This window comes from Molossus molossus, unplaced genomic scaffold (genome assembly GCF_014108415.1).
Source record: "Molossus molossus isolate mMolMol1 unplaced genomic scaffold, mMolMol1.p scaffold_m16_p_3, whole genome shotgun sequence".
Taxonomy (NCBI): Eukaryota; Metazoa; Chordata; class Mammalia; order Chiroptera; family Molossidae; genus Molossus; species Molossus molossus.
Genome location: NW_023425366.1, coordinates 34,147,222 through 34,157,374, shown reverse-complemented (window position 1 = coordinate 34,157,374; position 10,153 = coordinate 34,147,222). Strand labels below are relative to the sequence as shown.

Genomic DNA, 10,153 nt, shown 5'->3' with positions numbered 1-10,153 from the left:
TGGGAAATGAAAAAGACACAAGCGGAGGGTCTAGATTCAGACTTCTGCATATACCCAGCTCACCCTTAGCCTCTGTGTGGCCTGTAACCTGTTCTCTCCTATTTCCACACACCTGCTTCATCATTCTGTGAAGCCCAAGCAACAGCACTTCCTTCATAAAGTTACTGTGATAATTAAATAAAGTAATTTGTGTAGATGCTTGAAAAAACGCTTGGAGCACAATAAGCCCTCAACAAACACTGGTGTGTTATGGGTTGAATTGTGTCTCCCAAAAAAGTATGTTGAAGTCCCAACTTTCAGTATCTCAAAAAGTAACCTTATCTTTACAGAGATAATCAAGTTAAGATGAAGTCGTTAGGGTGGGATCCAAACCAATATAACAGGGGAATTTACACAAAGAGACAGACATGTACAGAGGACAGATGATGCAAAGGCACACCATGTAAAGATGGAAGATTTGGTGATGCAGCTCAAGCCAAGGAATGCCAGAGATTGCCAGCAGACCACCAGAAGCTGTAAAGAGGCATGGGAGATTCCCCTACAGTTTTCAGAAGATCACAGCAATGCTGATACCTTGATTTCAGGCTTTTAGCCTCCAGACCAATGAAATAATGAGTTTCTGTTTGTTTAAGAAACCCAGTTTGTGGTACTTTGTTACAAGGCCTTAGGAACTGATACAGAGTGGTCATTCATGCATATGTTAATAAGTTCTCACCTTAAAATGCAGTGCCTTTATAAAGTTTTTCATTAACCAGTCACACTGTGTTCAGTCCTGGGTAGGCAGAACCACTCTGCTCCACGAGCTCATGTAGGAACCCAGGTTCATTCCATCTTGTGGCTTCACCAGCTGCATTCCAATCAGTGGAGACAGGAGGGAGTCTGGGACATATGATGTTGGTCTTTAGAGTTCAGGACATAACTCGGAGGTTCAAGAATCACTTTCACCCACTTCCCATCAACACCAGCTAAGTCGCATGTGACACCCGGCCCCATGGGCGGTGGGAAATGGAGTCTCCAGTACTTCCTGTTGTAATTTTTCTATTATTATTATTATTACTATCATTATTATTATTATTATTATTATTATTATTTAGTGAATGAGAAAACAATGCAGGATTAGTTTATGTCAAAACCAACGACATAGACACATGCCACACAATGATTAAGGTTGGACAGGATCAGTATGCTCAGAAGAAGGGGCCTCCCTAAACTAGTTGGGCAGAATGTCCCAAGAGATTCGCTGGGAATGCTCCCAGCTGAGCAGGCCCTGCGCTGGACTTTGGGCTCTTTATTAAAGAATTAGGCCACCCAGTGACCAGTTTAATTGCTGCCTGTAGCCTCTGTCAGCTAAATTGTCATTTCTTTCGCTGTTACAAGGATTGGGTCATCTGTCTGCCTGGTGGGTATATTAGTATCTATTTTCACTCATAACTGAAAGCTATATAGGCAAGAAATTTATGATTGATGCAAACCTTTTTGTTATAAGTAGCCATTCATCACTGTCTTAGAAATTACAGACAAATCATGCACCTTCTGAAACCGACAGTCCTTTAAAACATAAAGATGCAACTGTTTATTAATTAATTTAAACTCAATGGGAGTTCTGCATGTACAGGGACTTTAAAGTTTGTGCTAATGGGTTGAATTTAGACTGCTCCACAAATGAATTCCCAGATCTGGGTTATATATACTCACAAAGCTGGGACTTCATGAAGTTTTTTGGCAGAGTGAAAGAATATATTAAAATCTGGACTCCTTATGTGTTTCCCAGAAGAAATCAGCAGTCAGTTTCTTCTACCATGAAATTAATCCAGAAAGTAAATGAACATAATGCAAAAAATAATAATTTTGTTGGGTCGGGCAGGTACTTTAGCGACAACAATAACCTAACAAGGCTTTGGCCCTGTCATTCTGAGGCCCTTTGAAAAATATGTTCAATATTATCGAATCGAATTTGAAGCAGGTCATAAAAGATTTCCAGGAAGTTCTAGTGGGAATAAAAATAAAGATTTATAGTAATGGAAATAAATGTGATTTCTAAAATGACTTTTGGTAACATTGTGTTAATGACCTTTAGGGAAAGTCTTCTCAGGAGGAAAGTTAGGCCATAGGGTACTCAATCAGTGAAGCCATGCTGAAGTAGGGGACTTGCAAATTAAAGATAGCACAGTGGTCTCAAATCGACTAGAGGGAAGACTACAGGAACAAAGTTTCCAAAATATAAAGCAGAAGTCAACACTGATTTGATTTGATTCATATTGCCCAGCTTCATGGTGATCTAAATACCACAGACCTTATTCCAAAAATTCTATAGATGAATAAGTGGTCAGAGAATGAGATAAATGATTCTACAGAAGGAGGAGGAGGAAAAGGAGGAAGAAAGGAAAAAGGAATGGGAGGGGAAGGAGTGAAATGCCTGAATTTGTTTCCCTCCCAAAAAAATGGTTATAAATAGTCAAGTGACTGGGAAATTGCATTTAGATCAAAACTGGAAAAGGGCAGAAATGCCCCATCTCACCCTGATGTATGCATAACAACCCTCAGCCTGGAAGCTGCACAGGGCTCCGGACACCTGGGCCAAGAGCAAAGCTAGTGACTCACTCTCCCCACCTTCAGTGGCCTTGGGCTGCTGGACACCCACATGCAGACCCAAAGACAGAGAGGGGGCTCCATCCAGAGGCAATCTGAGACCACTCAGCCCGAGACTCAGCTGCAGACTCCTCAGGTCCTAGAGTGACCAGTGCCTAACCTTGACACCTGCACTCCAGGTGGGCCCCAGATGACCTGCACCAACCACACCTGAGCAATGGGCACCTGCCCCAGACACATAAGACTCCTGTAGGCTGTAAGTGCCGGTCTCATGGCTGTCATTTCATTTTTGTTAATGGAGGAGAGACATAGAATCTCTGCTCATCCCCCTGGCAAGGTTATGAAACTGGAAATTGTCAACTATTTACTGGGAACAAACACATTCTAGTATATTTTTGTGTAATATACAACAAGCCCAGCTTGGCTCCCTGCAAGACAGTCAATGCAGCAGAGCCTCTGGAGAGGTTACATCACAACAAGAGATAAATCTGACATCCAGGAACCTAACCATTAAAATCGGGCCAACAGCTGACCAGGGAGGTCACAGGCCACTCCTGCCATCTCTGCATCTTGGTGGTTGTGAGAGTTAAGAGATTTACAATAAATCTGGGTGGCAGTTTTACAAGTGACTGCATCTGTGCCCAGTACAGAAAACCCCTTGATCCAGAAGGAGATCAAGACAGAACATGTGCATTAAGCTCCATGAAAACACAAGAGAAGCAGCTTAGGGAACGTGCTGGCTTCCTCTGTGCATTTTCCCAGCGCTCCCTCCCCCTCTGGGTCCTGTGGGTAAAATCCAGAGGTCTCTGGACAGAATCCAACAGGTTGTCAAGGCAATATGAGTAGGTGAGTGGTAGTCCATACAGAGAATAGAATATTTCTTAAGATAATGGCAAAAAGGCTCTTTGACAAAGCTGGTGGCCATGGCAGCCAACAAGCAGCACATTAAAGGCATGAAAAGAAAGTCATTTGGACTACATCTTAACCAGCTCCAGAATTTCCCAAAGATCAAACAGCCCCTTTAGCAGCTAAGGGCACTTAGGAGGCAGGGCCATGGCACAGAGCTCTAGCAAGAAGTTTTTAGTCCCTCTTGCGCAGATAATAATGACAAGGCCAGTCCTCTCCTCACTAAATCCCCCACCCTTCAGATGCCTTAAAAGGACAAAGGACTGAAGAACGAACAACAGGGTTAATGGGAACATCTGAGTCTCCTTTGCATTTATTTCAACCTCAGTTTAAGTGAATCATTGTGTGTGTGCATTCAGGAAGAAGTGAGAGAGAAGTGCAACCTGCGACCCAGTGTCCTCTCCCTGTCCCGAAGGCAGAGTAGATGAAGGTGACTTCAGCTTCTATGTACCAATTTTTGGCACCCTCTTCTTCCCTCGGATATCCTCTGTGTCCTGAGATGCCCAAGGACTTTACGCTTCATTCTTAGCAACAGATTCTGATAGCTAACCTTGACATCTGCACTTGAGGGAGAGAGGGACATCTGTTCTAGTAGGAACCTCAAGCATGGCTCACCCCTCCCCAAAGCCCAATGCTCCTCCAGTCTCCCCCACTTGGTACACTGTAACACCATAGTCCCAGTTATTCAGACAAAAAAAATTATTCTTGATGTCTATCTTTTTGTCACATCCCAATCCAGCTCTTCAGCAAATCTCATTAGTCCCGCCTGCAAGACATAACCCAACTCCATCCTCTTCTCAGAACTGCCACCCATCTCTCACCTGGATCATCAAAATAGTGCCACCAGTATCCCTGCTCCACTGGCACATCTCCAATCCACTCAGCACACAGCAGTCAGACTGGCCCTTAAGAAACACAAATTGGTCCTGGAGGGTTAGGCTCAGCAGTTAGAGTGTAGGCCCATGGACCAAAGAGTTGCAGGTTCGATTCCAGTCATGGTCACTTACCTTGGCTGTGGTTCGGCCCCAGGCCCGGGTTGGGATCATGCAGGAGGCAACCAATCGATGTGTCTCTCTCACATCGATGTTACTCTCTCTCTCCATTCTTTTCTCCCACTTGGTCTGAACATAAATGGAAAAATGTCTTCAGGTGAGGATTAAAAAAAAAAAGAAAGAAAGAAACACAAATTGGCCATTTCTCTCTTCTCCTTAGGCTCTCATTCACAGAAATTCTGGGCCCAGCATAACTAATAACTAAAACCATTAATGTGGTGATGATAAAATGTTGTAGACTCTCTCAGTAGGCAACTTTATGCATGGCAGTGCTGTCCCCCAAACATCCTTGGGGTATTTTTAGGTGCAGACCTTCTACAGAGCACTAAGCATTCATATCCAAGGGCTTACTCAATCTCTTCACTTGGATGTCTCAACACAGTCTCAAGCTCTACACAGCAGATGCTGAACTCATCATCTCCACCCATACCTCTCCCACCACAAATGAGCCCCCAAATGTTCCCATCCTCAGCCATTGGCACCACCACTCACCCACTGCAAAAGTCAGTCTCAGCGTGATCCTTGCATCTCCCTCTCCTCTCCCATTGTCCACTCAGCACCAACTCATCTGTCTCACCTCCTAATTATCTCTTAAAGGAACTCACTCCTCACCATTGCCACACACTCCTGGTCCAGAAGAGCCTTATCTTACTCCTAATTGGTTTTCTTGAGTCCACTGCGACTCAACTAGTGAACCTTCCCTCCTCCCAGGAGAACCCAGTTCTGTGCTCCATGTTCTCCATGCAGTGACTGCTGTTTCTTCAAAGAATGTATCTAATATATTTATCAGTGTGGTACTTTGATTAGTGACTGCCTCCTCACCAAAGTGTGACCTCCAAGATGGCAGGAACCACCCCTGATTAGCTTATCATTCTATCCAAGGGCCCATTGCCATATCTGTCTCAATGACCAATTTTTGAATGAATGTCTTCTTATTGGTAACATACTTTCCTAGAGAATGAAAAGTCTGAACCTGAGAACTCTTCCTAACCCTAAGGGTGAAGGCAGCTTGGAAGGTAAAATTTCGGTGCAGGGACACCTTCTCTTTATGAGAAGAAGCTTTGGGTTCTGATACCAACAGCATCTGACACAATTTTTCTGATGTCCAGAATTAGTTAAAATAATAGTAATAATGCCCTGGCCAGGTCAGGTGACTCAGTTGGTTGGAGCTTCATCTCATACACCAACAGTTTGCAGGTAGGGGTGCACATGCAGGAGGAAGCCAACTGTTGATATTTCTCTCTCTCAAATCAATTTAAAAGTAGTAATAATAAGTGTTAGCAGCATTTTTCCGGGGCTTCAGAGTTCCCAAGATATTTTGCACTCATTACTAAATGCTGCGAAGATGTCGGAGGGAAGTCACAGCCACCAGCAGAGCTGATACAGCCCTGTTCCCTGACCTGTTTGCAGGGTTGGTTGGATAAGGAGTGGAGATGGCCCAAGGAATGCAGTGAGCCGACACATGCTCCGCACACAGCCCCAGACACGCAGAGTGTGGATTGAAAGCAGTTTATGGTTCAGTGAAAGATGACACCACCCTCCAAAGATGGATGAGAGCCAGTCCAAAGAATGGCAATAGCTTCTCCTTCCCACATTCTCACCTGCCTTTTGATGCTCATGTGTCCCACATCATCCAGATGCCACTGTCGGGACCCTCCTTACGCCACTGCTCAAGCCCTGATCGCCTCCCCTTTATAGAGAGCCGAGGTCAGAACATACATTATGGCTGCATGTGCCTCCTGTCTCTGTAAGGAAGCAAAGCCCATACAGGTGATCTATTGCTCAGCAACACATAATGTGTTGTGCATCTGGAATGACTCGCTCTGTACCCTCAACAGCCTTCACACAAGCATTGTCACATAAACAGGACACCTGACAGAGAGTGCTACATCGCAGCAAAGTCAGATGAAGTGTGCTCATTCCACCTGAAAGACCTACCCCTGCCCTGGCCGGTTTGGCTCAGCGGTTAGAGCGTCGGCCTGTGGTCCTGAGAGACCTGGGTTTGGTTCCCGCTAAGGGCATGTACCTTGGTTGCAGTTTGTCCCCGGCCCTGGTTGGTTGTGCGGGTGGCAGCCACTCGATGTGTCCCTTTCACATCGATGTTTCTCTCTCTCTCTCTGTTCCTCTCTCTCCCTCCCACTCTACCTGAACAAAAAATGGAAAAATGTCCTCAGGTGAGGATAAAAAAAAAGACCTACCCCACAAGAGAGCTGTCTATCTACCTCTCTTACAGGAGTTAGAAAGGGGCTCTGAAATGTGTTTTTGCACTTCTGATTTTAACGTCAGAGGGCTACAAATTTGCCTTGCTGAAATGTCCTGTGAATTCAAACTGCTCTGTTATTCTGCTCATTTTATTTGAGGGGGTTGTTTTTGTTTCATCCCCCCCCCCCCCATGAATCAGTGTTCTTTTCATGTACCAGATGTTCAAGGGTTTCATCAGAAACAGTCTTAAGCATGCGTGCACACGCATACTTCCTATAGCTGTGGAATATAATCTAAATATAATCCTGCCTTGTAAAATAACCCAGATATTGTTCTATTTAGGTAAAGGTCTAAAGCAACAAAGAGCGAAAGAGCGTCAGGGCAGGGACAGTCTTTGCCAGCTGCTTCCAAGTTACTCTGCGGCAGACACTTGATCAATGATTCTTAATCCCCAGTGTGCCTCTAAATTGCTCGGAGAGCTTGTGAAAAATTTAGATTTCTGGATCCCACCCCAGAAAGTCTGATTTAGTAGGTTGCATGTGGCTATAAATCTGATCTTTAGCCAGCACCTTGTTTGATTCAGCTCTTGATACAAGGAGCTAACTGAGATCTGACCTTGAATGTGCTGCTCTCCCACTCAGTGTCCTGTAATCATCTTCTGAAAAGAAAGATGAAACACCCAGGCCAGGCCTGGGGTGCTCGGCTCTGCTTCATCTACCCCACTCCTCAGGTGCACCTCATACTCCAGCCACAGAGAACAGTCTCCTTGACAACATATGCTGAGTGCATTCTTCCTGGTCCTTAGCTCACAGTTAAAATGCCTCTCCCTCCAGGAAGTCATCCTCACCTCTCAAGAGACCATTGTGATCTGCCCAGCAGCTTCCCTTACTTCTGGCCCTTCCCCTGCCTCCAAAATGGCCCCTCCAAATCATTTGCATGGTTACCCCAGCACAGCCACCTTGGCTGGTGGCTGACCCCCAATCCAAACTGAGTCAATCCAAGTCCTGCTCTAGAGAATTTTAAAACTTAAACTGAGTCAAGGATATCAGTATTTTCTCTGGGTGGCTCAAGATCAATCCTATCAAACATGGGGTGTTTAGGACTGGTGGGCCAGAAGCAAGGGTTCAGGCATACCTGGGGTGGAGTGGCCCTGGATTCCCATAAATGAGGAGCCAATGAAGAGCTGGGGTCCATGCTCCCCAGGAGGTAGAGAATAAGTGAGTCACTTGTAAATGCATAGTTCAGTTATGATGTGAGCAATCAACAAGGTTTGGTAAGTAAATCTATCAAAGCTCTTTAAAAAATGGAGCATTCAACAGGCATGTTTCCACTGTGTGGTCTACAGGGGAGAGGAGAAAGAGGCTGGGGTAAGAAACAAGCTTGATGGGTACCAGGGACTCTATCTTTCTCCTGATTCCGTACCTACACCTGTCTCTGCAAGTCTTTCCTGAGGTCAGTTTATTCTTGTCTTCATGTGCCTCAATGGTACAACCTACACTCATTTCTGAGAGCTGTCATAATGAAGAACCAAAGACAGAACCCTTCAACAACAGAAACTTGTTTGCTCACAATTTAGGAGGCTGGAAGTCCAACATCAAGATGTCAGCAGGATTGGTTCCTTCTGAAGGTTTTCTCCTTGACTTACAGATGAATGTCTTCTTCCTGTATCTCCACACCACCTCTCTTCTGCACCTATCTGTGCCCTAATCTCCTCTTCATTATGACAGCAGTCATATTGGATTAGGACCCATCCTGTTTTAACTTAATTACTTCTCTAAAGATCCTATTTCCAAATACAATCATATTCTGAGGTGCTGGGGGTTAGGGTGACATATAGGGTGACATTGAGAGAGACACAGTTTAGCCCTTAACACACCTCAATATTGTCACATTAAGTCGCTTTTTGGTTTAAGCTCCTGTAAATTGGAAGGTCACCTGCAAATCACAGTCATGCTTGCCTCCTCTGCTTCCTACGCAGGTCCCTAGGCAGGACAGCTTGTGGACTGCTGATTGGAGTCCTTCGCCCCCCTAGACTGGGAGTGCCTCATCTGCTGGACCGAGTCCGCCCAGAAGGAGCACAGCATCGGCACATGCTCAGTAACATCTGTAAAACCCGTGAATGGACATCACATTCCCATCCTCCAGCCACAGGAAATCCAGAGAAGAGGGCCCCTTTAGAAATCCTTGCTGAGAATTGCAAAACATCTACCTTTGCATCTGGCCCTTTTCCTGGCGTTTTTTAGCCAAAAACAAAAGTACCGTTATGATTGCTTAGATATTTAGAGTTTTTATTGGAATTCTAGGAAGCCAGGGATTTCTGAGTAGTATGTGAATCACAGAAAAGAACACTGATTATTTTTAACCCAGAAACTGGCAATATTTTGTGATGAAGCAATGTTATAGCTTATGATCCGCAACCTCTTTTGATACTCTTTTGATGTTATTCAGGAACTCCCTTGTTAGAGATGGACATGGTTAGGGAGGCGCAGTCCCTGCCTGGTTAGAACGGAGATTTCGCCTCTGCCTGGCTCTCTGCCTGGCTCTGAGCCTGTATGCAGTACTTCCAGCAGCTCCTTTACCTATAGGCATCCTTACTTCCTGGGTACATGTATACCTCAAGAACTGTAATTGATGGGAACCTCTCCTCACTCTAACTGGGTCAGTGAAAATTGGTCTAATAGTGCCAAACATTGGCAAAGAGGTAAAGAAGCAGGCACTCCCAAGCCTGGGATGGTGAGGTAGGTACAATTTGGAGAGCACTATATGTCTACACTGTAATCCAGAGACATCTGTATGTGTCCAAGGAGACAGAATACTGCTACTTGTAGCATTATTGGCAACCATGAAAAAAAAGGAATAAATGTTCATCAACAGAATCCTGTAAAAATTTAATAAACTAACCAGAGCTAAATATATCAGATCAATGAATCTTAAAACCATAATGTTTCATGTAAAAAGATGCAATATAGGTACTGGAGGAATAAAGATAACATGATAGATTTGAGAGAGACAGCTGTCCTTAAAAAGGCCTGTTTGCGCCCTGGCCAGTTTGGCTCAGCGGTTAGAGCGTCGGCCTGCGGTCTGGAGAGACCCGGGTTCGGTTCCTGCTAAGGGCACGTACTTCGGTTGCAGTTTGTCCCCGGCCCTGGTTGGTCTTGCGGGTGGCAGCCACTCGATGTGTCCCTTCACGTCGATGTTTCTGTCTGTCTCTCCCTTCCTCTCTCTCCCTCCCACTCTATCTGTACAAAAAAATGGAAAAATATCCTAGGGTGAGGATAAAAAAAAAAAAAAAAAAGGCCTGTTTGCAAGGTGGGCCCTTAGCTGGCATCTGGGAACTTAGGTTTTCAGGGGGGTCCCACCATTCTCTAAATGCTAAAAGAGGCTCAATGTGAATAAATTATTTG

The 10,153-nt window shown here is 44.9% G+C and overlaps 1 long non-coding RNA gene across 1 annotated transcript; it reads right to left on the bottom strand.

Annotated features, from left to right (window-relative positions):
• Positions 1–734: 734 nt before the first annotated feature.
• On the bottom strand, positions 735–6,205 carry LOC118641394. Its single transcript, XR_004961599.1, has 3 exons — positions 6,149–6,205; positions 4,317–4,400; positions 735–879 (listed from the first exon to the last, which is right to left on the bottom strand). It is a non-coding gene; the product is annotated as an uncharacterized LOC118641394 (long non-coding RNA).
• Positions 6,206–10,153: the final 3,948 nt, after the last annotated feature.